Source organism: Hemibagrus wyckioides, unplaced genomic scaffold (assembly GCF_019097595.1).
Source record: "Hemibagrus wyckioides isolate EC202008001 unplaced genomic scaffold, SWU_Hwy_1.0 Contig22, whole genome shotgun sequence".
Lineage (NCBI taxonomy): Eukaryota > Metazoa > Chordata > Actinopteri > Siluriformes > Bagridae > Hemibagrus > Hemibagrus wyckioides.
Genome location: NW_026690783.1, coordinates 143,155 through 169,582, shown reverse-complemented (window position 1 = coordinate 169,582; position 26,428 = coordinate 143,155). Strand labels below are relative to the sequence as shown.

The window sequence follows — 26,428 nt, the reverse complement described above, 5'->3', positions numbered from 1 at the left end:
CTCGGTAGATATGATTAGTCCAAATATTACACTGTCATTGAAATCGCTAAAAATCGGCTAAAGTCCGTTAGCGCGCTAGCTGCTGAATCACAAAGCTAAGCACGATTTATTTTATTAAAACCAGGAGAAGGGGTTGTTAAGAATGGACTTCTAATGGGGTAAATATTTCATTGTGGAAATAAAATAAATTCTTAAACCGAGCTTAATGATTTTATTGTGTAGTTTAAACCAGTAGCCAGGTTCGCTAGCACGGTAACTAGCATTAGGCTAATTCACGGCAAGATGAGGTGTCTTGTGTGCTACATAACATTAGACTGTAACACTGTCACTTTAACATGATTTATTGTAGAAACAGTGTGGCATTAAAGGATAAAGATCATCCTACCTTGAGGACACTGAGTGTGTTCAGCAGGAGCAAATTATGAAATGTAAAATATATAATTTGTAAATGCATTTTTTACGGACTTCACTTCCTGGTTTCCGTACAGTTCGGTTTTTCTCGGAGGTTTTCGGTAGATGCCGTAAACAGGAGTTTTTTTTTTTTTTTAAGGTCGTATCGTCTTTAAACTGGTCCTACAGCTTGAATTCTAACTGTACAGCTACATGCTGCCTTAAACTTCAGCTATGCTTCACTCCCTGGGCTTCCCGGACATTTCAGCTTATTATTATGATTATTATTATTATTTATTCATTATTGACTCTTGTTACTAGTTAGTGCTGGTTTATACTAGTTAGTGCTGGTTTATACTGGTTTATACTAGTTAGTGCTGGTTTATACTAGTTAGTGCTGGTTTATATTGGTTTATACTAGTTAGTGCTGGTTTATATTGGTTTATACTAGTTAGTGCTGGTTTATATTGGTTTATACTAGTTAGTGTTGGTTTATACTAGTTAGTGCTGTTTTATACTAGTTAGTGCTTGTTTATACTGGTTCTGAAGGTCGCAAGATTTGGATTATCTTTTGGCATTTTTGCTACACCCCTGTTTCGGATTTCTCTGTACTCCACTACTGGATTTGACTCCTACACCGACTCTACAGCGCAGCGATGATGAACTTCGGGGGAGGAGCCGAGCCTCAGCACCCGGATGTGGATCCCGAGCCCGGATGGAGCGGACTGTACGACCCCTGGAACGGTGAGTTACTGAGTTTCCTCTTTTTCACTTAAGTATAAAGTCTTTTAAACACCGCGTTATTACAAAAAACCACAATCAGGAATATCGTTTTATATGATTAGATGGTTTTGAGAAATTCTGTTCGGCTAATCTTTATTCGGCTAATCGCTTTACGTACCCGATCAGTATGCTAAAGCTAGCGGACAAAATGGCAGACTCCAGTGAAACGAGCAGGGAAGAAGAAAACAGTGTTCATGTTTTCAGATATGTTAACATCAGCTTTTCATAAAAGTCCCAATGTTTACTTAACGTTTGCTAAAGTTTACTAAGTCAAGCCGAGGAGTATTAGCAAAGATTAGCTAGACGGCTAGTTAGCATGTAGCTAAGTAATTGTTTTTCAGTGTTTATAGTTTTTTTTTGATGGAGTGAATAGAATAAGTTAAAATACTTACAATAACATGAAGTAACTTATTATTTTAAGGATTTTTCATTGTCCGTGTTTGTCGAGTTGTTAAAGCGGAGAGAGAAAGGGGCTGTGAGGAAAGGCAGCTAGCTGAACAAAACCAATCGGTACAAATAAATGGAGCTAGTGTGGCAATGTAGAGTGCAGCTTAGGCAAAAATATCAAGCTGTTTGTTTCAATTCTGTTCAGCAAGGTTTTGTTTCTAGCTGTCGTGAATAAAATAGTTAGGAGTAGTGTAATTTACGATAAAGGGCGAATTTTTGAGAGGAGACACAATTGGACTCAAAGGGGATGTGAACCACTGGAGTAAGAAAGTGCTAAAGTAATAGACTGTAATAGAAATGTATTTTAATCTGCATTTTTTGGGGGAAGATATTTTTAAGCATTGAAATAAGTGCACAGTGTGACTAACAGTGAAGCCGTGATACTGGAAGAGCCCTGTATAACACCTATAAATGCAGCTAAAATGTAAATACTGAGTTTTTAATGCACTGTTATAGGAAGATTACAGTAATATAACTTGTGTAAATACTTCTTGTTTTGATAGTGAGGCTTTCCTGCTGTATAAAACATACACAGTGCTATTAAAATAAAACCCCATCCCCTTTGAGGAGGCCACCACCTTCAGGGAGTCCACAGCCTTCAACAGTTCCTTTGCCCCAGCCTTATTTCAATATCGACATCCACAGCATTGTGGCTGGTATGTACTATGCTCCTGCCACAATGATAACTCCTGTCCCACGCCAGGGCATAAGGAGGAGGCGGGACGAAGAGGATGGCAATCAAGAAGCCCCTCTGAGTAGACGGCAGCGTGTGGATCCTGATGGGGAGGTGGAGTTCATCAGGATGCCTGGACTTGAGTATTTAGAGAGTTTAATCAGTCACATGTACAGTGAATTTACACAAGCTACTAATGCTACAATTAGTCTGTTTCTTCACAAATTAACTAGCAAACTAACTCACAGGTTTATTAACTTTTAAGCATTAGAAAGAAAGGAGAGAAAATTTTACAAGGTCTCTCTCTCTCTCTCTTTCTCTACTACCTTATAAATTTGGCCATTTTAATGTTTTACATTTAACAGAAAATATTAGTTGTAATTAAACTTACATGAAACTAATTTATTGCAGAAGCTGTGGATTTGCTGGGAGAATCGTCAGATACTCCCTCAGTCCTCCAGGTATGTGTCAGTAAAATATTTTAACTACATTTGAAACGTGTAGGCTGCTTTTGTCTAAGTGTGTGTGTGTGTGTGTGTGTGTCTTAAGGTTGTTGAGCCAATCCTGCCGCAGCTACCCACAGAAACTCACTCCACATCTTCAGCTGTTGTTCTGGTAACCAAACCTTTCCTTTATTTACTAAATCTGATCACTGTATTTCACAGGGTTGTTTTGACTGTAAAGAAAGTGAGAGAATGTTACTTGTGTTATTATAAAATCGCTGTGATAGGAAGCCGTTATGTTCATCATGCTCTTCATTTCACAGACGCTCGATGCTGGTGAGCTGATCAGCGCCTGCCGAAATATCCAGTTCCTCTCTGCACGCACCTTTACCTTCCTGTCTGGGGTATTGTACAGTGCTGCAGCTGAGATACAAACACACACACATCCTTCTTTACAAGTTCTAATGTTTAGTTTGGTTTCTCTATTTCTAGGCAGTGGACATTAAGGGATACTTCCTCGGGATGATAAGGGGTCCTGAGAGTGGATTTTGCTGGTTTAAAACCACCAAGACGCGCTACTTTGACCAGCTGGTAATCACCATCTTTGTTACTCTGATGAAGAGAATTGATATTAATGATTATTAGATGAACACTTTTGAGAAGTAGATCTTGAGTTTCAGCTAATTGTCATTTGCAGGGATTCCCTTATCAGACCACCATCGAGGACCATTTCACTGTCATACAGGTGAGGGATTATCTGTTGTAGCGTCACAAAACTTTTGTTAGTTGCAGTGACTAATTGTGTTCGCTTCAAATTGTTCTCTTAAGGCTGAATATGGGAAGGTTACAGAGCTCCTTTCCTGTAACCGGGTGGAAACCATCATGGAGCCACTTGAGGATTATGTGGTAAATTTATTGCAATGTCATGAAGTCTTTATTGTAGATAGTAACTCTTGGAATTTTGTACACATATGGGTCTGCAGTGTTTTTATATATTTTTTTAATTTAACAGCAAACCTTTAAAAAGGTGTCCTGCACGTTCCTGCATGTGGCTAAAGATGGTCAGGTGAACACCTCCACCTGGGAGCAGGAGCAGGTTGACTCTCCCCACAGTGATTCAGAGGAACAGTACGACTCTGAGGTAATTCTGTGTTTCAGACCTGATGTGTATCTACAGATGCTGCTATTCCCCTGAATGGGAGGCTGTAACATTTACTGTGTGAGTTTTAATGATTTATTGCTAATGTGTCTTGCAGGAGAGTGAGGAGAGCCTTAGCCAAGAGGAGATGGAGGTGCCCTTTACTTGGTACGCTTCTCTTCACAGTTTAATGGTATAAAGGAGTAATGTATGTTTAATACACTGAGCATGTAAATCTTTTGTTTCTTAGGGACCATCTTACAGAGAGAGGGGTAACTGATATCGGCCTGAAGCTGCATGCTCTCCGTGAGGCGTTCGCTGTGAGTAAAACCTTTGTTTAGCTGCTGTTTTTGCTCAGGGGAAGTTCACTTTGCTTTAGCTTATATTATGTGCTGTCTTATATTCAGATTCATGAGTAATATGAGTAATTAAGGAATAATAATTAAAATAACAAGCATCAAAAGCTAATTTTATAACAATCACAGCCTGCTAAAAAAAGGACATTCTTAGGATAAATATTAAAATAAAATGTACATAATGAAGAGGGCTCTGGGATATGCAGTAGTTGGACATTTGGCCCATGTCATACATCATCTGTGTATCTTTAGTAAAGTACTGGACATGCTGAGGCTTACATACTGCTTCATTTTAGGGTTTAAAATGAGTTTCCACGTTAAAAAAACTGAAGCCAAAGTGATTATTATGTTTGTTTGCTTTAACAGGATGCAGGTCGTGTACAGCTGGACTACGAGGCTCTGATTCGTTTCCTGAAGACTCCTTCTTATCAGGACTGGATTGCAGCAGAGCTCTCCGGGTCCTATGTAAGCTTATAAATGCTTGTGTAACATGACAAATGTTTAAATCTACAAGATTTTGATGTGATAGAAAACAGGACTCCATTATGTAAAGCTAATTTCTTCTTGTAACTTTTCTCTTCTGTGCAGGTCTACCACTACAACTTCCTGGACATCTTTTTCGAGCTGCTTCTATTCGGCTATTTTACAAACAGCTCAATACCTGAGACAGTAAGAGTCTTATCAGGAGATTTAAAAGCCATGCTTGAATGTAGTTTCAGAACATGGTTTATTTTATCTCATTTTATTTTTCCATGTTGTTAACCCTGATATGACATGATATTAATGGAGCTTGTCGTCTTTCTTTCCTAAAGCTTAAGGGAGGATTCTTGGAGCGCCTGTTTGCGCTCATCAGCATGTGGGAGGTAGACGTGTGGAAGCCTGCAGCAAGGACCTCCTTTAAAGTGCTTATTGTAAGTGTCTAATATCTTCTGATGCTGTGATCCACAAATTCTCAGTATTGTATCCTAAACTCAGTGACACTATGTTGGATTGTGACAGTGATGATGTAATTTGTCTATAGGATCAGCTTACAGATCTCGCTGAAGTGCTGTTTACTCAGCCCCCGGAGTTCTACCAAGACCCAGCAGCCTTAGCCAGCAAACTGAGACCTTTTCTCAGACAGCGTGTCCAGAAGATGATGGACATTTTGTGGAAGCTCTGAGCAATGTCCTTCCTTCTACCAAATTCCTCTTTTCTTCCTTCTGTTCCATTTCTTTTCCCTCACTTCTTTTCTATACATTGCTCAAGCTCTCCACACGTAAGTAGAATTTAATTTAATTCTTATTTTTGATGAACTTAATATTAAAGTATACTCTTTTCTTCCCTACAGGTCTGTAGAGTGAACCCAGCACCCAAGGAGTAGTTTTAATATCCCTCATCCCTCATAGAGCGTCCCTTATCAATCTATCCCTCTATCCTTGTCTATATAGATAACTGGTAATAGTAATTAGTATAAATAGTAGCTGCAAATAATATTGTTGTAAATAAACTTATAGTTGTATAGTGTTTATATAGTTTACTTTAATAAATGTTTTCATTTGCTCCTATTACCGTCTCATTCTGATTATTTTTAGTCATCAGTATGTCTATATAATTTTCCTTTAAAAAGCAACACAACACTAAATGAACTTTTCACTCATATACAAATCCTTTTTAAAGAACTTCAGAAACTTTGGTTTACTAAAATGTGAAAAATGACAAATAACATCCAACAAAATTCAGATATTTATAGTCTTTTAAAGTTTGTTTCCAAAATGTAGAAAATTCTGTAACATTTGGGGAATTGCACATTTACATTTAAGCATCCAGAGCACAGTTGTGTATAAAAAGTCTGAAATCTTGAGGTAAAAATCTGAAAATCTAAATTGTAGAGGACTAAAAATGTGGATTTACAGTTTACACCAAATCACACCACTGTAGCACATCATTTATAATGCAGTTACTCTGAACTCTCAAGGTTACTCTTTAAGAAGAAATAGTTTATAATATCAGTAGTCTTTAAGGTGTTTTCCAAAATAAATAAATAAATAAAAATCCTGTTCATGAAAATGAAGGTTGGTTAGATGTTTAAAATGGAAAGGAATGCTTATTGTCTTTCAGTCATTCCAAAACACTGTTAGTGAAACACTAGAGTGATTTAATTTGTATGTTTTTAGTACTTTCTAGTTTCTTAACAAAAGTACATTAAAGTACAGTAAATAAAAAATAAATAAATAAAATTGAACTCTGTTTCTTTCTCCAGTTTGGGCTTCAAGCAGTTTTATTATTTAGAAGGGGATGCTCATGATTTACAGCCATGTCCACAATTTTCTCCATATCATGCATTTATTGCTAGTCCCCCTTTTTTTCTTAAGGTTTCAGATCAAGTGACTGACTTTTTCTCACAAGAATTTCCCAGTTTTTAGTTTTGAAGTTTTTAGTTTGGAGGCATTTTTCCTGAACTTTAGTTGATGTTTCTATACTCCTCAGAATTCATTTTGCTTCTGCAATCAGCAGTTCCATCATCAGGCTCATGTTTTACAGATATGATAGCATGCTTAGATCTTGCGCAGTTTCTTTCCGCCTCCACATTTTGATCCTGTTTTTGTGGGTAACTATTATTTTACATTTTGCAGTATTTTACATTTTGCATCTGAGAATGTGGACTTAAACTTTTTGTTTGTGTAGAAATGTAAAACTGTGGAATACAGAGGCAATTAAAGCACACATTATAGAGTTCACTGTGCCTTAACCCATAAGAACCCAGACCCCTTTCTCCTTCAGGGAAAATGATGGGGGACATAACAGACTAAATAGATGCCAAATAACACATTTCTCAACTTTTTTTTTTTTCAAAATACCACCCCCTACTGTCAGGGATCTGTAATGTTACATATATGTCACAATGGGCGTTAAGCAGCCGGACCCATTTCTCATGAAACCCCATGAAATTTGTTTATGTGGCAATAACCTAGGCCAAATGGAAACATTTGAAGCAATTTCTTTCCTCAGTGAAACTAAGACGCACATCACATTTCTCACAGAGGGTGGTGGTTGCATTGATTTTGCAGAATTTGCAACGACCACACTTCACAGGCCAGTGTGCAACCTGGTCCACATGAACATCATCTGGAACTCCAACATGAACTTTCTTGGGAGGTGGTGGTGGAGTTGGTGTTGAGTGATAGGCGGCCCCTTTGGGAATGCAGGAGAATAAGGCTAGTTGCAACCTCAGCCTGGAAGCTCCTTTGTTTCAGTGGCTTGTGGACACCAAGTAGTTTACAGTCACGGCGGGAGATCAGCCATGCATTGACATAGGCAAGCATTATGGTTTGCCAGAATAGGTAGAGGAACCACCTCCGTGACCTCATGTGGTACTTGTACCTTGTGACGCATGCATCTTGGAGGTCACCCCCCCCCCATGAATGTGTTGTACTCCTTCACAATGCCTGTTAACAAATTATTATTATGAATGTGTTAATAAATTATTATAATAAATAATAATGACAAATAATAATAAATTGATAATAAATGTAACAATAATGTAAAAATATTAACTAAATATCACTGAATCAGCTAAATTAAATGAGCAGTTTATAATCTTAAAAGTTAAAAAAAAAAGCCAACTAATGTGTCATATATGTCACATCAGTTTTTCTGTGACAATTTTAATGTTAAAGGGCCGTTTTGACATATATGAATTTGTATAATATACTGATTTGTTTTATATGAAATTGTTCAAGAAATGTGTTCACATCAGGTTAAGTGTAATAAAGGACATGTTATGTAAGCATTAGAATTCTTAAATGGTCAAATCTTACCTTTTAGCTAGAAGAAAGAACCTTTTTAAAATGAGCTAGTACCATCACATTTGCCTGGCATGCAGACATCTGGGAAATGTTGTTGTGGGAACACAAAATCACATGACCTATCACATGACCCACCAGGATGTTCAGTAGGTGTCACTTTAGGACTTCATGAGTTAAAATCAAGGATAAAGCTATAAAAGGAACTTCCCAGGACATTTAAAGGGCTTGTGACACCTTTGTCACCGTGGGTTGTAAAGGGGAACATTCTGGATTATGGCATGAGATATACCAGACTGACCACTTTAAAAAACAGAAATGGCACAGGATGGTTTTGTTGGTGTAATTAGTGCCAGATATAAAGAGTTAAACAGCATTAAAACAAGATGCAATGGTACATGAACCTGAATGACCTTATAAATCAGCTTTCATCCTCTGGAAAAAAATCATATCAATCTCTACATATCTGTTCACTCTTAAACTCTTCCAGTAATCAGTTCTGCTGTTTGTAACACCTCAGATTATGGACAGACTGAGATGGACAGACAGATACCATAAGCACAGACACAGCTCACACAGCTTATTTTATATGTCATCATTTGCTCTTGAAAGACTTGTCTCATTTGTTTTAAACTGGATTTGAGTGGGCTTGCTGTTTTTATTTTTTTGCCATAAATATGAAATGACATGATTAGAAATATTACCTTTGTGTGCTATTTAAATAAAACTGCAATTTAAACAATTTAATCCAAGCTGCTGCTGCTGGACCCTTGTGCAAAGCCCTTTACCCCTTAACTGCTCAGCTGTGGAAATGTGAGTTGCTCTGGATAAGAGAGTCTGATAAATCTTGTAAATGTAGATTGTAAAACTGTTTGTTTGTACGCTGATAAAAATATCCAGCCTGATCTAATTTAAACAATGAAGGTAACTTTTTGCATCAGATTATTATGTAGATTAAGACTAGTCTTTGTATTTATTACTTAATTTTCTCTATGCAAGAAATACTTTTTGCTAGTAAAGTCTACTTAATTTAAACATTTCCTTAGTCATTGTTTTGTGTTTCTCTACTAAACTTTGAGAGTTTCAGAAGTGTATTTTTAATTGAAATATACACACCTGATCCTGGTAGTCAGCAGCAGGTAGGGCAATGATAGTTGGAAATTAACATTATAAACCAAAATACAGCACAACCTGAGAAAGTGCAGTATAAAACCAACAACTGTCAAGAGCTAGCTCATTATAATCGTCTACCATCAATGGCATCTGTATAGCTTTTAGACATGCAAGATCACCTTGAGATCACATTTCTTGGAGGACATTTTTGGTCCATTTCCTCATGCTGGCAGTTGGACCTTACTTCTCATTGCACAACAAAATATTGCAAATACCAACATTACACATAAAAACATCTTGAACCACGTCTAACGTCCATGTTTCTAGCAAATTCGAGAAAGGAAAGCAGGTCAGAAAGGTCAGTCGGGACTAATCATAACATCTGAACTTTTATAACTTTTACAACTTAGAGAACAAAATTTTCAGTTTTACTCAAATTAGGGTGATGCAAAAATGAGCACACCCCACTGAAAGTCTCTGGAGCAAAGCTAAATTTTAGACTACAAATGTCTAATATTTTTTGTTATATTTTTGTATATTTTTTGTTATATTTTTGTACCCTTAAATTCGGGTATTTTAGTATTTTTTGTTATATTCCTTCTTATTTTATTTATTACCTGTGCTTGTAGATACTGCTGGTGCCAGATTCCACAGCATACTTCAAAGCTCTTGTAGACTCCAAGCTTTGAAAGGTCTGAGCTGTTTTTGTATCGATAGGGCCTTACACAGTATTAGGCAAGTGGTTTTAATGTTATGGCTGATCAGTGTACATCATATCATCTGAGACAGTTATTTGTCATCATGCCCAAACTTAGCAATACATTAAACACCACAAATTGGATGGCAAAATAGACACATCCAATATGCGACCCTATGTCAATGCTTGTATGCGTTATTCTAAGATGCGGTCCCTTATGCAGAATAACGTGTGAGGTCCTTTGTGACTTCTCATTTGCTTTGGGTACGATCAGTCTTGAAGTGAGTTGGCACCATTCTCCAGTCCCTCATCTGGCCAAAAGTGTTACCTTTTGTTAAGGGAATGCAGCTGATGTCTTGCCCAAACTGGAGTATAAAAAAATAAATATAAAGTATAAAGTATATTAGAGCTTCCAGTGAAATGGCAATAAGTACACAAAGATTCTGCAAAAAATGTGAAAATTTACAATCTATATAATGTTTAATTTATATCTTATATCTATTATATCTTGTGTTTAATACTCAAAATGTGAATAACCTGCAGGATGCTGCGCTACTCCCAAAAGATGACTGGAAACTGTGGATAGTAAAATAATAAAATTCATATGATATAACAGAACTGTCTATAAACATGGGACCAGATTAGACAACGCTGACTAGCAGTTTTTAAAAAACACACCTTTCCAGCATTACTTTCAGAAATGGCTGCCAGAATCTGTTGTCTGGGCCCGTCTGTTTTAATCCCCAGCTCCTGCAGATCTCCATCAGTCAGAGTCAAAAAGGCCTCCATGTCTACCTGTAAATAAAACAATACAGGTAATTTACAGAGAGGAAAAATGCAAGCATGCAATTGTAGTGTTTGGAAATAGGAATTTGGTTGAAGAGAAAATCAAACTATTAACTATTGTGTTAAATCCATTATTTAAATAACATGTAAGTACAAGAAAAAGTTGCAGACTTTAGAGATGGCCATGTCTATACCTCCTGTTCTTCAAAGATGGGCTGGTACTTCTCCAGGGAAAGTTTTCTTTGTATACCTGACAGCTCATCTGTGAAAAAGGAATAAAAGTAAAGATCATTGACACTGTAGGTTTGGAAACAATTTAATCCACTTCTCACTTATGATTTATGCACAATTTACTGAGTACAGCTCTAAGTCTCCTTTGACAAGACTCTACAGGCTACAGGTGTAACTGCCATCTTCATGTTGCTTCACTGAAGTCCTATGTGGTCTGGGATTTGGTTGGGCCATTTAAGGACATTTAGAAAGTTGTTCCAAAGCCACTCCAGGGTTGTCTTGGATATATTCATGTTGTCGTTCTGAAAGGTTAAACCTTGTCTTAAAATCTGAGGCTGTGTCCACTGTGGAGCAAGTTTTCTTTAAGAACCTCTCTGTATTTCGGCTGCTTTCATCCTTCCCTTAATTCTGACCCGTCTTTCCCCTCCTGCCACTGAGAAGTACTCCTGCCAACACCATGCTTCACAATAACAGTGGTATTGCCCAAATATTGAGCAGTGCTTATATTCAGCAGCAGTTTTCATTTAGCTATTCCAACATAAAGCTCTTACTGATGGAGAACTTCTGAGATGGCTGTACTTCCAGCAAGTTCTCCCTTTTCTGCAGAGGACTTCTAAAGCTATGGTTTATACCTTTACCCTGCTCTATGTCTTGACACAATTTGCTCAGGGTGGTCTATGTATTTTGTAGATAGATGTGTTCATTTCTGAATACCGTGTCTACGTTCATGGTCCACAACCATGTTGACTTTTGTATGTTAGAGACTGGTAAACTGCAATAGTGTGAATGAGAGTACATTCCTACACACCATAAAGTCTGATCATCTTTATTTGCACTGACCTTCATCAGTGATGCTGCCACTGCTGGAGCCACCACTACTTTTAGAACATGGTTGGGAAGAAGCAGAAGACAGGGTTTCACCAATTAGAGGCTTAGGAGTTGGGGATGGCAATGGAGTCAGGGTAGGGGATGTACTCTTAGATGTGGAGGAATTCCCAGACTGAGGCCTCTTTTTCAGATCAACCTTCTGTGGAGATTGTAGGCTAGTGTTAGGTTAGATTGATGGAAATGAACAATACTCATAAAACACACTGACTTGGTACAGTTAATATATAGTAGTTTCTAACAGAGATACACACTCGCTCACTTATTAAGACTATTTGTACAGTCCCCTCTGAAAATACTCAAATGTTTTTTATACTTTGAAGACAATTTGGCTTTAAGTTCCAAAAAAGTATAAAAGGCTATAGACCAGAATTCTCACATTTCATTTCCAGATATTTACATCTAGATGTGTAAACAACAACCGTTAAAGTAAAGATAAATAAAAACCTACTAAAATAAAGGTTAAACAAAGTTATTAAAATAAAAAGGTAAATCCCACACTGAAAAAACATAGTCTCTTACCTGACGCAGTAATTCGTTTGTAATCCGCTACTGTGCCACACTGTAATTATGCGAATACATTTGACTTGAATGACACGTCATTAGCGCGCACGATCCATCGATTGTTGTGGGCGGGCCCCATTGTCTGTCCATCTTTTCAGCACAGGGATTGGGGAATAAAGATGTAACGGGCCGATGTGATTGGGCGAGAAAGATTTCCCAGGTGAGCTGTGATTGGCCGGCTGACCCAGACTATCGTTCTTCAAGTAGCACCACTGGCCCATGGGAGCCTACAAATAAATAAGTGATGACAAATCAGTTATGTAACGTTTTGCGCTGTGAATCGAAATGAACACAACACCAACATGCTGCTGGCTGCAATCAGTAATCGTTTTTGGTTTCCGTTGAGGAAGCGTTCCCAGCCGTTATTAACTGAGTGATTTGGTGAACTACTTGCCAGCTCTGCAAGCAATCCAATAAAGTCATGTTCCCATACCGGGAGTCGAACCCGGGCCACCTGGGTGAAAACCAGGAATCCTGACCGCTAGACCATATGGGAGGTCTCCCCAGGAGCGTTGAGATCGGTGTTTTACTCGACCACCAAGCAGTTTGATTTCCAGCGAGGTATCATCCAGAGCTTTGCATGGGGACCTTGCATTGCAGAGCACAAAATTGGCCAGCGCTGACCGAACATCCAGCTACTCGAGCTGTCACTCCAGTGGAAGATCAGCCGCTAGACAGAGCGTGGGCTGGTGTTCCGGGTGCAGAAAGCCAGCGTAGCTCCCAGTACAGGACTCTCCGCATTTCAGGGATTGTGGGAGGTGTTACTCTGCCAGCAATTCGGCAGCTGGAGTTTGTGGCACACCTCTGGGCTCTTAAAAGGCAGCCGAGCCAGCCAGGAGTCGAACCTAGAATCTTCTGATCCGTAGTCAGACGCGTTATCCATTGCGCCACTGGCCCATGAGAGTTTTAAGGGGAGCAGGGTCCTACCTGTTTATGCTTTTCAAGTGACAAACGGCCAGAGGTCAAAAGCCATGCCTAGCGTTCAGCGGTGATGTGGAAAAGCTAATACCGTAACACGGCTTCGAACCGGGGTTGCTGCAGCCACAACACAGAGTACTAACCACTATATGATCACGGCATCCCACACACCTGGGCCGGCAGAAAAAAGGAGCTGCTACATGTTGTGATATGGGTTCTGGCGCCCCTCTGGCCTGGTGCAGTGGCTTTTGATTTAGACATGATTGGAATAGTTGTAGTCTTTTTTGACACTATATCGAGAGACGAACAGATTCATACGCAAATGATACCTTCTGTGCTTTTTAAATAAAAAAAAACAAACAAATAAATGAAAAAATCCTGCAACCCGGATACACTACATGATTAGTTCTATTGACACTGGGACTGACACTCACAGACACCGAGAGAGAAAATAAGCCAAAAGAGAGTTCTCCTCAGTTCATCAAGAAGCTTAAGAACGATTTAAGTTGAAGAGTTCAGTGGTATTGTAGCTTTGGTTATATACCGTTTTTGCGCAATGAATCGAAATGAACGTAACACCAACACACCGCTGGCTGCAATCAGTGATTGTTTTGGGATTCCGAAAACGCAGCCGCTATACGTAGCGCTATGCTTTCTGGCGGCCCTCTGGCTTTCGATTTAGACATGATCGGAATGGCTGTAGTCTTTGTTAGCGCTATATCCCGAGACGATCTGATTCATGCCCAAATTATGATCACAGCACTCACAGCTGAAACCAGTGTTCTGCATTCTCAGTCACACACTGAGAGCTATAGCAAGGAGATAGAGTAAGCGTTAGACAAATCAAGTTAATCCAGAAATAAAATATCCAAACACTACTCCAATATCGCCTACAAATAAATAAGTGATGACAAATCAGTTAGTGTTTTTCTAACAGTTACCATGGTGTGCTCATGTCAGGCCTTTACACACTCTGGAGTCTCCTGCTGGGCTGGCCACAAGACATGTACTTTAAGAACCAATCAACACATAGAATGTACTCAAAACACTATAGTTGTTAATGTACTGTAGTACATTTAGTAAAGTAGTTAGAATTGTCACATAGGACTGGAAGTAGGTAAAACTGTAGCATTTAGGCTTAGCAACGCTGAGAGAATTCACCTCGGTTCATCAAGAAGATTAAGTACAATTTAAGTTGAAGAGGTCAATGGTACTGTGGCTTTGGTTATGTAACATTTTGCGCAGTGAATCGAAATGAACGCAACACCAACATGCTGCTGGCTGCAATCAGTGATCGTGTTCGGATTCCGTTGAGGAAGCGTTCCCGGCCGTTATTAACTGAGCGATTTGGTGAACTCCTCGCCAGTTCTGCGGGTAATCCAATAAAGTCACGTTTAACGGTAACATTATTAGCTAGATGGCATATTCTTCTGCTATGGAAACAAATTCTCCCTCCATCTTTTGATGACTGGCAGTAAGATGTTATGAGCTTCATTCATTTGGATAAAATTAGGTACACAATAAAGGGCAATACTGGCATATTTTCTGAAACTTGGGGCCATTAATTTTTATTTTTTCTGATTATGTGAATTCTTCTTCTATAGTTGGTCAGTCTAATCATTAGGATGTCCTTATAATTGTGGCTTGATCAAGTATGTGCACTGTGTATACATAATTTATATTAATGTTTTGTTTGCTGATGTAAACGATTGTGATTATATTTAGTTAGTTAGTTAGTTAGTTAGTTAGTCTCTAAACTCAAATTCAGTTTCTTCTGTACATATTTGACATACACTATTTTTTGGTTTGTATAACTGTATATATAATCAGAAAAAGGACATTCTTTAAAAAAGAGAGATTTGATTTGAAACCTGAACTGCTATCAGGTCCATGCTGAACACCTTCTGACCAATCCAAATCAAGTATAAATTTTAATCTCAATACTGCACATAATTATCAAATAAAAGTCTATCCAGCTGTTATCCAAAAGTCTGAAATAATGTTTCTCTTAAGTGTTTTAATTCAAATCCATATTTTGGTGTGATTTATACACATGGGTTTGTCCATTCTGACTTTTGGACGCTTTATGATGTCCATTTTATGATGAAACAGGAAAAGACTTTGAAAATCATCTGTCATTTTCTGATCATGTTAAATATCAACACAACTAGACTGAAATATACAGGTAAGATATGCAACTAATTGTAACATGAACAGAGCAAGATATAAACTGATATCTACTGGTTTCCTGTCAGGGTTGTGGACTGTTTTCTGGTCACTAGAGGCCCCCACTGCCTTTTTGTTGGTGTCCAGTCTCTGTCATTATGTCTAATAGGTGTCTCCTGTGCTTTGTTTAGGTTTGTGTATTTAAGTCACCCTTTTCCTCCACAAATACTTTGCTTAGTGTTTCCTGTACCTTGATTAAGTCTAGGTCAGCCATGTGCTCTGGTTTATGGCCTTGTCCTTAAAAGACTTTGTGCATCTGGTATAGTTCTTTGTTTTGATTGATTGACAAGTGCTCTTTTGAATGCCTTATGGATTTATTTTGTGGACTAATTAGAATGACTTTTTGGAAGTATTGACTTTGTTTTTTGATTAGACTCCTGTGAACCTTTTGTATGCTTTTGGATTAACCTTGTGGATTTGGGGGATTTATTCTTTGGAACTACTGTCAAGTCTTTTGAGCTGACTTGTTGGATTTGTTTTGTTTTGTTTTGATTATTTGACCTGCATTATCTAATTAAAAATAAGTAAACATTTCTCCAGAACTGTGATCTGGTTATCTGCATTTGTGTTCAGCCCCCTTTGATTGTGTTCAGGTTTTCTCACTAGTCTTGCCCTCACTCACTGCCATAAACTACTGTTCCTTCATTGGACCACCTTTGATAGATACTGACTACTGCAGACCGGGAACACGCCACAAGAGCTGCAGTTTTGGAGATGCTCTGATCTAGTCGTATAGCCATCATAATTTGCCTCTTCTCCATACGTTCGCCCATTTTTTCTGCGTCTAACACATCAGCTTTGAGGACAAAATTGTTCACTTGCTGTCTAATATATCCCACCCCCTAACAGGTGCCATGATGGTGTACATTGTAATTAATATAAATTATGTATACACAGTGCACATACTTGTACTCAATACACTTTTGATCAAGATAAAGCCATAATCATAAGGACATCCTAATGATTAGACTGACCAACTATAGAAGAAGAATTCACATAATCAGAAAAAATAATAATTAATGGATCCAGGGGGATATAGGACTACAATTAATAGGTGAAACCAGTGGCAAACGTTGGAGGCTAAAATGGTTTCGAAACTGGGAGCAAATTTGTAATAATTGGACAATCAGACAATGGAATTACTTTTAGGAAAACGTGAGACGGCAGTAAGAGGACCACACAGTAGTGCAGAGTTAGAGAGTGGAAAGGAAACAGTACTGCAAGTGGAACTGTGCACAGATTAAAAGAGAGAAAAGGTGGAAATAGGAAACTGTAAGTGATGACATCATGAATTATGATCTGTCTACCAAGAAAGTTTTAATGATGATTTAATATTTTATATAATTATTATAAGTGCCCACTTCTTTCAGATTAGGTTGTAGGGAGTTGGAGGTTCATATTCATACAGTAACTACATGGAGCATCAAATGGGCTGAGAATAAACAAGTCTTCATTCCAAACAAGTACTACATTCCAGAGATTATTGTTTACTTTATCCTCTCTGGTGCGCTCATCAATAAATCCAGACTATGAATTTTTTTGGTTTGAAAGTAAATCTACTTCCTGTTGGACATCCATACCATCCCTAAGCACAACTCATAAAGAACATTATTGCCAGAAGTGAACTATGAATTTTATCCTTTGAAGACTGCATGTCCTTTTTTTATCAGTTTAATTTTAAGCTATTTGTAGCGTATTAAAGATCATTTAAAAAGTATATAAAAACAAATATAAAGACAAATATCTTGACAATCTTTGATGTGTATGTATTAAAAACTGTAGAGCTATGGTGGTATGTGACGTGAGGTGTGTGTGCTTGTGTACACGCTATGAGGTGCATCATGTTCATAGAGTCTGTTAATAATCTTCAGTTTGTTATAACGTGGTTTCTTCCTCAGCTCAGAAATTCCAGGTGTCCGCCCAGTGACAACAATTTGGCAACGAAGCACCAGGCTGAAAAGCGATCGTTAAAGAGAGAGAGAGATGATGGCGGTGTTCAGCACAGAATCGGGCCTGTGTTTTGTAGAGGCTATGAAGAGCACTTCGCACAATAAGCCAGCGGAATCGAAGAAAGCAAACAACACACAACACTTTTTCTGTCTATGGTAGGTGCAAAGACTATTTCATTCCTCACAGATTTATTGGCACCAAAAAGACCGTCTGAAACACTACTAGCTGACATTTTGAAAACGCTCAGAGATCTTTATTTTATGTGCCAAAGAAATCACACTAATGACTACTACTACTGCTAAAGCAACAGTTGAGGTGATGTGTAGTATGTTTGCCAGCTATAGATTACTGAAGGTAATTGATTCGGCTAATGGGCCTCAATTTGTAAACCTTTAAGCAGTCATTGGACAAGCAAAAACAATTAGGCATCACACTTCCACATTGCATTGACAGATTTCTTTTTCTGTTACAGAAATACTTCAGTCCCAATTGAATTGTTTCTGAAAAGAAAAATTAGAAGAAGGCTATCACAGATACAGCCACAGTTCTCTTCTCAAATGCAGGAAAAGCAGCAAACGCAAATAAGAAGTTCAGTTCATGTGAGAGTATTTTATCCACAGCAGAAGGTACATGTGAAGCAGTTCAGGGGAAGGGAAGAGAAGTGGAAGGCCATTAGGTCCAGTTACTTACCTGGTCTGGGGAAAGGGCAAGTCCTACATAAAGCATGTAGATCAGTTAAAAGCAACAAAATGAATGAATACTGAGCAGGATGTGGAAGCGCTGTCAGACAAAACGTCTGTGACACTTCAGGAACAGGGTTAAGAGCAAGTGAAAATTCAACAGTAGTATCAGAAATATCTCAAAGGTCTGTTAACATTAAGCCTTTCTGTGTCTGAAGAGTATGCCAGAGGTTAAATCTGTAAAACCCCAATGAATCTGGATAAAGATGCTGTGGATTTTTTGTTAAGGGTTTATTTATTTATTCATTTATTTATTTTGGTTGGCTGTTGTGTTATTTGGGAAAGTGGTACAGTGAGTGTAGTGTATTAAATATAATACAAAAAAAATAAAAAAAATGTTTTGAGATGAGTTGGAAAAGTAGTAAATTGTTATTGTCTGTTTTTAAAGACAAATGTGTTGATATAGTCTAGGACGTGTATGTACAAAAAGAAAGTAGAGCCATGGTGCCATGTGATGTGAAGGGTGTGCTTGTGTATGCACTATGATGTACATGGTGTTCATGTCAAGTCTGTTAATAAACTTCAGTTCATGTTATAATGTGGTATAACACACAAGTAGTGAACAAAATATATTTCTGACTCATAATGCTTTTCCCTTTTTTTGGGGCAAAGTATATTCACACATTGACAATGGATTGATTGATCGATCGATCGATCGATCGATAGATAGACTTTACTGATCCCATGAGTGATATACTGTATATATATAAACAGTAACAATCATTTTTGGAAAGTTCTAGCAACCACAGCTGCCAGTGTTTTTCACCACAGATGGACCAGTTTGTTTTTAATAATGTATAAACCCTGGTGTCTATCTGACCACAACATCTCTCTGACAGCTTTTCCTCCATATTTAGAGCTGATGCTGCTTTGAACTCTGAAGTTTCTTCCTCATGGTGCGTTAGTTCCTAAGTCTCATCTATGAACTGATCACTTGACCAACTTGCTGCAATCACCTTTGTGAATTAACTTGAACATGTACAATTAAAATCACATCTTGAGCTTCACTTGTTATCAGTTTATTTGGCATTACAACAACACCAGATCATTAGTTCTACAGATTTAACAGGTTTAGACTGTTGGCTAGAAAGTATTTGCTTGTGAGAGGAAAACAGTGGAATTACTTCTGAACACCAAAGTTCCAGCAGATGGAGAATTTCTACAGTGTAATTATATGAGAAATAAATGAGAAATGTTTATGATGTGTTTTTATTTTTTTTATGACACTGGAGACACGAGTACTGAACAAAAAAAATAATTTATTAACTATTTATAACTATTTACAAGCAATGACGAACTTTAAACTTATTACAGATATTAACGTATTTTATACCACAACAAAATGCTTGAATCTAATTGAAGTGTGCATTATTTTAAAACATTTTAGTACGATCACTTTAGCATTATTTTAGTAGCATTTATTATACGTTAATATTAATAATAATTATTTCTAAAATAAATACGTGTATGCCAGACATAATCTGAGACAATGAATGAATTTAAAAACTGATTGTTGTTTAATAAAGTGATTCTTAAAAAGGTTGATGTGACATTTTTATGAAATGCTTACTGTATGTAACATTAATGTTTAATAAATGAAACATTGCTATCATTGGGAAATCGCTGTGGTATAAATATCTTAATAAACTCTAAACTTGGGGGTGGGGGTGTTTAGGGGGTTTAGAAGGGAATGGGGGGGATTCGGGGGGTGGGAGTACACTACATTTTTATAACTTATTGAAAAAAATCTTAAAAATGTAATATTTACATATTTACAGAAATGCATAAATCAACAACAATGCAAATTATATTAATATAATTATATTATTAATGTAAATTAGACTAATACACAGGAAATAAAACAACATTAATAATCTAAAGATCCTATACATTTAACAAAAACTAAATGTAAAAACCAGCAGACATTTTCTACAATTCTACAATCATTAAAATGTTTACATTTATAGATTATGATAGAGATGAGACTAATGCTGAAATCTAGGGGTGAAATACTTACCACACATACTTACCACAGATACATACCTTACATCATGAATACGAGGTGATGAACATGAGGTGAAGACTGAGCTTTTTAAAGTTACATCTCGTTCACAAAAATACTAACTACCCAAGTGGGGACTAGGACAGGCGTCCTGATGAACTCCACCTCCCCATCAGGATCCACAGGATGCCGTCTACTCAGAGGGGCTTCTTGATTGCCATCCTCTTCGTCCTGCCTCCTCCTTATGCCCTGGCGTGGGACAGGAGTTATTGTGGCAGGAGCATAGTACATACCAGCCACAATGCTGTGGATGTCGATATTGAAATAAGGCTGGGGCAAAGGAACTGTTGAAGGCTGTGGACTCCCTGAAGGTGGTGGCCTCCTCAAAGGGGATGGGGTCCTGAGAGGGGATGGACTCCTCACAGGGGGTGGGACTAGGTGATTCCCCTCACTCTCACTCATACTGACTTCTATAATAGATATATAAATAAAAAAGGTCTGTCTCTAAATATCTGAGCTTTTCTTTCTTATTAATTCTTATTTTTACACATACACACTGTTTGCACAGTAAAGTGTGTATATACACACACATACACTACCGGTCAAAAGTTTTAGAACACCCCAATTTTTCCAGTTATTTATTGCAATTCAAGTCGTTCAAGTCCAATGAATAGCTTGAAATGGTACAAAGGTAAGTGGTGAACTGCCAGAGGTTAAAAAAAAAGGTAAGGTTACCCAAAACTGAAAAATAATGTACATTTCAGAATTATACAAAAAGGCCTTTTTCAGGGAACACAAAATGAGTTAATTTAAAGCTGTTCTGCAGCAATGGAGGTTGATCAAGCCTTGAAAGCTGGTGCTACTAATTCCTACAGGTGTTCCAGCTTTTCTGGATTACTTACAACCCCCTCTGTCTGCATAAAAGCAGTGTTGGAACACACTGTGGTACCATACCCTCGTGAGCATCAGTTGAACAGTATTGTACTGCAGAAAGTAGCGTGTTGCTACAAAAATGGCGAGAAAAAGGCAATTAACAACGGAAGAGAGACAGACCATCATAACACTTAAAAATGTAGGTCTTTCCTACAGAGAAATTGCAAAGAAAGTCAAGGTGTCAGTGAGTACAGTTTCCTTCACCATCAAAAGGCACTCAGAAACTGGGGCAAACTCTGACAGGAAGAGGTCTGGCAGACCCAAAGCCACAACTGAATCAGAGGACAAATTTCTGAGAGTTAACAGCTTGTGTGATAGGCAGCTCACAGGACAACAGCTTCAAGCACAGCTTGATAGTGGTCGTAGTAAGCAAGTCTCAGTTTCAACTGTGAAGAGAAGACTTTGAGCTGCAGGTTTGACAGGACGAGTTGCAGCAAGAAAGCCATTACTAAGACGTCAGAATAAGACAAAGAGGCTTGCCTGGGCCATGAAACACCGCCATTGGACTACTGAAGACTGGAAGAAGGTATTATGGACTGATGAATCAAAAATTGAAATCTTCAGTTCATCACGCAGGATCTTTGTTTGCCGTCGAGTAGGCGAAAGGATGGTTCCACAGTGTGTGGCATCAACTGTCAAACATGGAGGAGGAAGTGTGATGGTCTGGGGCTGTTTTGCTGGATCCAGGGTCGGTGACTTGTACAGAGTGAGAGGGACCCTGAACCAAAACGGCTACCACAGCATTCTGCAGCGCCATGCAATACCCTCTGGTATGCACCTAGCTGGTCAGGGGTTCATCCTATAATGACCCAAAATACAAGTCCAAGAACTACCTCAGGAAAAAAGAACAAGATGGTAAGCTTGAAAACATGGAGTGGCCAGCACAGTCTCCAGACTTAAACCCCATGGAGCTGGTTTGGGATGAACTGGACAGAAGAGTGAAAGCAAAACTACAAGTGCCACACATTTATGGAAACTTCTGCAACAGATTTGGGAAGAACTTTCTGAAGAATATTTGATTTCTATTGTAGAAAGAATGCCACGAGTGTGTTCAGCTGTTAGATCTGCCAAAGGTGGCTACTTCGATGAGTCAAAGGTTTAGAATACCTTTTGGTCTAGAAATTGATTCCATGATTTCTTTTTTAACTCCAATTGCTTATTTGTACTATGCTTTCATTTCAGAGTGCAATGAGACATTAAACTGAATAATTTTCAATAAAAAACTGGAAAAATTGGGGTGTTCTAAAACTTTTGAACAGTAGTGTATATACATGCATAAACTTTTAAGCCATTACATTATGACCACCTGCCTAATATTGTTAGTCCTCCTTTTGCTGCCAAAATAGCCCTGCAGCCCTGACCCATAGAGGTGTGGTCTTCACCAGATCTCTGAATGAATATATCTATATAAAAAAGTGGGTTATGGCGGTGAGGGAGGGCAGGACTAGTGAGAAAACTTGAACACAATCAAAGGGGGCTGAACACAAATGCAGATAACCAGATCACAGTTCTGGAGAAATGTTTACTTATCTTTAATTAGATAATAATGCAGGTCAAATAATCCACAAAACAAATCCAACAAGTCAGCTCAAAAGACTTGACGTAGTTCCAAAGAATAAATCCCCAAAATCCACAAGGTTAATCCAAAAGCATACAAAAGGTTCACAGGAGTCTAATCAAAAAACAAAGTCAATAATTCCAAAAAGTCATTCTAATTAGTCCACAAAATAAATCCATAAGGCATTCAAAAGAGCACTTGTCAATCAATCAAAACAAAGAACTATACCAGATGCACAAAGTCTTTTAAGGACAAGGCCATAAAACAGAGCACACGGCTGACCTAGACTTAATCAAGGTACAGGAAACACTAAGCAAAGTATTTGTGGAGGAAAAGGGGGACTTAAATACACAAACCTAAACAAAGCACAGGAGACACCTATTAGACATAATGACAGAGACTGGACACCAACAAAAAGGCAGTGGGGGCCTCTAGTGGGCAGAAAACAGTCCACAACCCTGACAGGAAACCAGTAGATATCAGTTTATATCTTGCTCTGTTCATGTTACAATTAGTTGCATATCTTACCTGTATATTTCAGTCTAGTTGTGTTGATATTTAACATGATCAGAAAATGACAGATGATTTTCAAAGTCTTTTTGCTTTTTCAAAGCGTCCAAAAGTCAGAATGGACAAACCCATGTGTATAAATCACACCAAAATATGGATTTGAATTAAAACACTTAAGAGAAACATTATTTCAGACTTTTGGATAACAGCTTGATAGACTTTTATTTGATAATTACAGTCGTATGCAAAAGTTTAGGCACCCCTTGATAAATAACAGATTTTGGTGATTTTTTAATTGAAAAGATGTTAACACAGTCTCTCTTGGAAATGGAAAAAATGCACAATATTTTCAGCAAACATTGATGCATAGTTACTTCTTATGCCATAAATTGAACAAAGATAAAAAATAAAAACATTATTGTGGCACTGTGCAAAAGTTTGGGCACCCTACATAATCAGTACTTAGTAACACCTCCTCTGGGAGATATCACCACTGCAAACACTTTTTATAGCCAGCTAAAAGTCTTTCAATTCTTGTACTTGGGATTTTCTCCCATTCTTCCTTGCAAAAGGCTTCTAGTTCTGTAATATTCTTTGGTCGTCTTGCATACACAGCTCTTTTAAGATCTACCCACAAATTTTCAATGATGTTTAAATCAGGGGACTGTGATGGCCATTCCAAAACCTTCAGCTTGCGTCTCTTTAGGTACTCCATAGTGGATTTCGAGGTATGTTTAGGATCATTGTCCTGTTGTAGAAGCCATCCTCTTTTCAGCTTCAGCTTTTGTACAGATGGTGTGATGTTTGCTTCCAGAATTTGCTGGTATTTAGTGGAATCCATTCTTCCCTCCACCCGTGCAGTGTTTCCTGTGCCACTGGCTGCAACACAACCCCAAAGCATGATAGATCCACCCCCATGCTTAATAGTTGGCAAGGTGTTCTTTTCATGAAATTCTGCTCCTTTTTTTCTCCAAACATGCCTTTGCTGATTGTGGCCAAAGAGTTCTATTTTAACTTCATCAGTCCACAGCACTTGTTTCCAAAATGCATCAGGCTTCTGTAGATGTTGTGTTGCATACTTCTGACGTTGGATTTTATGATGGGGACGCAGGTAAGGTTTTCTTCTGCTGACTCTTCCATGAAGGTCTTATCTGTGCAAGCATCGCTCCACCACTGCACCACCACTCCTGAGTCTGCTAAATATTCCTGCAGGTTTTTTGCAGTCAAATGGGGGTTTTGATTTGTCTTTCTGACCAGCATATGAGCAGTTCTCTCCGAGAGTTTTCTTGGTCTTCCAGATCTCATCTTGACCTCCACAGTTCCCCTGAACTGTCATCTCTTAATTACATTTCTCACTGTGGAAACTGCAAGCTGACAACGCTTTGCTATCTTCTTGTAGCCTTCTCCTGCATTGTGGGCATCAATAACTTTCATTTTCAGAGTCTTACACAGCTGTTTGGAGGAACCCATGGTTGTTGCATGTCCGCAAGTGTTTGAAGGTTTGAAGAGTCAAAGTATTTGTAAAGCTTTGAAATTGGCATTTACTAATGACAGCTGTTGCCATGCATCAGATCTAACGAGCTGATTAAGGTCTGAAACTTTGTAAAAAGAATCTGAGACTCTGGAACTCTTGGAGTGCCCAAACTTTTGCACAGTGCCATAATAATGTTTTTATTTTTTATTTTTGTTCAATTTATGGCATAAGAAGTAACTATGCATCAATGTTTGCTGAAAATATTGTGCATTTTTTCCATTTCCAAGAGAGACGGTGTTAACATCTTTTCAATTAAAAAATCACCAAAATCTGTTATTTATCAAGGGGTGCCTAAATTTTTGCATAAGACTGTATGTGCAGTATTGAGATTAAAATTTATACTTGATTTGGATTGGTCAGAAGGTGTTCAGCATGGACCTGATAGCAGTTCAGGTTTCAAATCAAATCTCTCTTTTTTAAAGAATGTCCTCTTTCTGATTATATATATACAGTTATACAAACCAAAAAATAGTCTATGTCAAATATGTACAGAAGAAACTGAATTTGAGTTTAGAGACTAACTAACTAACTAACTAACTAAATATAATCACAATCGTTTAAATAAGCAAACAAAACATTAATATAAATTATGTATACACAGTGCACATACTTGTACTCAATACACTTTTGATCAAGATCAAGCCACAATTATAAGGATATCCTAATGATTAGACTGACCAACTATAGAAGAAGAATTCACATAATCAGAAAAAATAATAAATATAGCTGCAAGCAGCAATGACGGGCCCTCGCACTATGGGCCCAATATTGTATTGTGTTACTAAATTTATTGCTATACGTTATAGATTGATATATATGATGATATTATGATAATATTATTAATATTATACTAATATAATTTACATCATACTATTTTTCTTCTCCTGAAGTGTATATACATTTTTGGTTGACTCTGTATATATGAATTGTGAAAATGAAACCATATTGTAAAGAAATTAAAATAAATGTGAAAGAGCCTCTAGTGGACATAGTCTAGTACTGCAGGAGTCAGGCCAAAACCATGTCCAGTCAATGGACTGATAAATGTAAAAATTTGTTGTGAGCCGTTTGAGCATCACAAAATCATGAAACTAAGCAGAATTACTCACAACCAGTTGTTCTTTCTATGTAAATTTTTTTTTAATCTAGGCAAAACATTCATCTTTACTGAGTTTAAATGACCAGCTAGAGAAATGAGGAGAGCTGACCAGAGAACAAAATCATTCTGAGACTTTGTGAACTGTACCAGCTCTCCCAATTGTTCAGTATCAGTAACATTCATTCAGTCAGCACAGGACATCTGTGCAACAGGACACACCAGTCACATGTCCAGTATTTTGACTGTGGAAAAAATAAGAGATTTCAAATAACAGGTTGTTGTTTACACATCTAGATGTAAATATCTGGAAATGAAATGTGAGAATTCTGGTCTATAGCCTTATATACTTTTTTGGAACTTAAAGCCAAATTGTCTTCAAAGTATAAAAAAACATTTGAGTATTTTCAGAGGGGACTGTACAAATAGTCTTAATAAGTGAGCGAGTGTGTATCTCTGATAGAAACTACTATATATTAACTGTACCAAGTCAGTGTGTTTTATGAGTATTGTTCATTTCCATCAATCTAACCTAACACTAGCCTACAATCTCCACAGAAGGTTGATCTGAAAGAGACCTCAGTCTGGGAATTCCTCCACATCTAAGAGTACATCCCCTACCCTGACTCCATCGCCATCCCCAACTCCTAAGCCTCTAATTGGTGAAACC

At 37.8% G+C, this 26,428-nt stretch overlaps 2 non-coding genes across 2 annotated transcripts; both read right to left on the bottom strand.

The window, feature by feature from the left end:
• Positions 1 to 12,715: 12,715 nt before the first annotated feature.
• trnae-uuc (transfer RNA glutamic acid (anticodon UUC)) lies at positions 12,716 to 12,787 on the bottom strand. Its single transcript has one exon. It is a non-coding gene; the product is annotated as a tRNA-Glu (tRNA).
• Positions 12,788 to 13,115: 328 nt separating this feature from the next.
• Positions 13,116 to 13,188, bottom strand: trnar-acg (transfer RNA arginine (anticodon ACG)). Its single transcript has one exon. It is a non-coding gene; the product is annotated as a tRNA-Arg (tRNA).
• Between the last annotated feature and the right edge of the window lie 13,240 nt (positions 13,189 to 26,428).